This window comes from Saccopteryx bilineata, chromosome 8, assembly GCF_036850765.1.
Source record: "Saccopteryx bilineata isolate mSacBil1 chromosome 8, mSacBil1_pri_phased_curated, whole genome shotgun sequence".
NCBI lineage: Eukaryota > Metazoa > Chordata > Mammalia > Chiroptera > Emballonuridae > Saccopteryx > Saccopteryx bilineata.
The window spans coordinates 55,009,303-55,012,646 of NC_089497.1; positions in this window are offsets into that span (position 1 = coordinate 55,009,303).

Here is a 3,344-nt window from a genome sequence, read left to right on the forward strand (position 1 = left end):
GTGGATAGAGCTTCGGACAGGGATGCCGAGGACACAGGTTTGAGACCCCGAGGTCGCCAGCTTGAGCGCAGGTTCATCTGGTTTGAGCAAAAGCCCACCAGCTTGAACCCAAGGTCGCTGGCCCCAGCAAGGGCTTACTTGGTCTGCTGAAGGCCTGCAGTCAAGGCACATATGAGAAAGCAATCAATGAACAACTAAGGTGTTGCAACGCGCAATGAAAAACTAATGATTGATGCTTCTCATCTCTCCATTCCTGTCTGTCTGTCCCTGTCTATCCCTCTCTCTGACTCACTCTCTGTCTCTGTAAAACATAAATTAAAAAAAAATTTTTTTTAAAAAGCTCTTTAAAAAATAAAATAAAATAAAATGTACAAATCAGTGCTTTTCAGTATATTCACAAAATTGTGCAACTGTCACCATTATCTGATCCAGAATACTTTATTGCCCCACAGAGGCTCACACCCATAGCAGTCACTCCTCATTCTGCCTTTCCCCAGACCCTGATGAGCACTGATCTAGTTTCTGCCTCTATGGACTTGGCTGTTCTGAACATTTCATCTGAATGAAATCATACAATATTTTCAAGTTTCATCCATGTTATACCATGCAACAGTATTTTATTCCTTTTTATGGTAGAATAAAATAGTCCATTGGATGAGTATATCACAATTTATCCATTCATCAGTTGACAGATATTTGGGTTGTTTCCATTTTTTGCTATTACAAATAGTGTTGCTATGAACATTCCTGTACAAGATTTCACTGTGGGAATATTTTTATTTCTCTTGGGTACATATATAGGAGTGGAATTGCTGAGTCATGCTAACTCTGTGTTTAGCTTGAGGAACTGCTGGACTCTTTTCTACAGCAGCTGCACCATTTTACATTCCCATCAGCAACGTATGAGGGTTCCGATTGCTCAACATCTTTGCCAACACTTGGTATTGTCTATCTTTTTTCTTTTATCACAGCCATCCTAGTATGTATGAAGTAGTATCTATCTCACTGTGGTTTTGATTTGTATGTCCCTGATGGCTATGATGGGGAGCATTCTCTACAAGCCTATTGGCCTTTGTATGTCTCTTTTAGAGAAATGTATATTTCCTTTGCCTATTTAAAAATAAGATTACTGGCCTGACCTGTGGTGGCGCAGTGGATAAAGCATCAACCTGGAAATGCTGAGGTCGCTGGTTTGAAACCCTGGGCTTGCCTGGTCAAGGCACATACGGGAGTTGATGCTTCTAGCTCCGCCCCCCTTCTCTCTCTCTGTCTCTCTCTCCTTGCTCTCTCTGTCTCTGTCTCTGTCTCTGTCTCTCCTTTCTAAAAAAATGAATAAATAAAAAGAAAAGAATTAAAAATAAGATTACTTATCTTTTTTTCTTTTTTCTTTTGTATTTTTCTGAAATTGGAAACGGGGAGGCAGACAGACTCCCACATGCGTCTGATCAGGATCCACCCGGCATGCCCACCAGGGGGGCGATGCTCTGCCCATCTGGGGCGTTTCTCTGTTGCAACCAGAGTCATTCTAGTGCCTGAGGCAGAGGCCATGAAGCCATCCTCAGCGCCCGGGCCAACTTTGCTCCAATGGAGGCTTGGCTGTGGGAGGGGAAGAGAGAGACAGAGAAGAAGGAGAGGGGGAGGGGGAGGAAGGAGAGGAGAAGCAGATGGGCGCTTCTCCTGTGTGCCTTGGCCGGGAATCGAACCCAGGACTCCTGCAAGCCAGGCCGACGCTCTACCACTGAGCCAACCGGCCAGGGCAAGATTACTTATCTTTTTATTGTTGCATTGTAAGAGATTTTTATATATCCTGGATATTAATCTCTTATCATACACGTGATTTGCAAATATATTCTCCCATTCTGTGGATGGTCTTTTCACTTTCTTGATAGTGTCCTATGAAATACAAAAGCTTTTAATTTTGATGAAGTCCAATTTATCTGTTTTTTTATTGCTTGTGCTTTTGGTGTCTTTTTTTTAAAAATTGCTTAATTCAAGGTCATAAGGATTTATACCTATGTTTTCTAAGATTTTTAGCTCTTATATTGAGGTCATTGATCCATTTTGAGTTAATTTTTTATATGGCAATAGGTCTCCAAGTTCTTATGATGACTCAACAAAATGAATCTCTCATACTACAAGGCACATAACATAGTAAGCTCTCAATGACTGGTAGCTAGTGATATTATTGTAAGATTTGTTTAAAGAAACCACTAAACACACAACAGTCACTGAGCAAACTGCACGGAAAGATCCATCTTATTACTTCGTGGTTACATCGTTTTGAGAAAAAAGCAGCATAGTGAGCTAGTTCAGTTGCTCACCTGTTCACCATGCTTGGTAACTGCTAGCTAGCTCCAAAAGGTGAAGACTTGCCACAGGTGAGTATTTCAAAGCAGAAGGAGCTCCTCAGGGCAGCCCAAGCTCGTCCTGGACAATGAGGCCCCTCTGGCACAAGCACAAGCTTCCCAGGGTGACCGCATCAGAAAGAAAATACACATTTTGACATAAGTATTTGTCATGAAACTGTATAGTTTTATTCTTGTGTGTCAATGTCCATGTATATATATATTTCTTCACATGAGCTTTATGTCGAGTTCACTTCTGAGGATTCACCCATTATCCAAATGCTCCGATTAAGTCAGTGCTCCAGCTACCCAAATATGTCAGTTAACGTCTCTGGATTTTTAGTATTTTCAGTGGATCCATGTGGGGTTTTGGTGGGGACAGTCTTACTGCAATCTCAGGGGTTTTAATGGGGATATGGGAGAACTTTGCCCCTACGGTACATTTAGCAATGTCTGGAGATATTTTTGGTTGTTACAACTGAAAAGGTTCTACTGGCATCTACTGGGTAGAGGTCAGGGATAATTTTAAACATTCTACAATGTACAGGACAGCTCCCCAAAACAAAACTTACCCAGCCTCAAATGCCAATTGTGCTAAGGTTTAGAAACCCTAAGTATATGTGAGTTGGTGATGTTTACACCTTGATCTAGAGCAGCAAGATGTGATGGCTCTGGAATCAGACACACCTGGCTTCAAATCTCAGCTCTACCACTGACCACCTTTGTGAACTTGAGCAAAGTCCTTAACTGTTTTGGTCTTAGTTTCTTTATCTAATAATCTCGCTAATATATATATACATATAAAATATATATATATACATCTATATAATAATCTAACATGTATATAACAATCACCTAATATCTATTTTAAATTATCTAATATACATATAATGTGTGGCATAGTTACTGGAACATATCACTCAAAGATTAGCTCACATTAACATGGGTGATAATATCTTATAAAAACAATACTTGAGCCTGACCTGTGGTGGCGCGGTG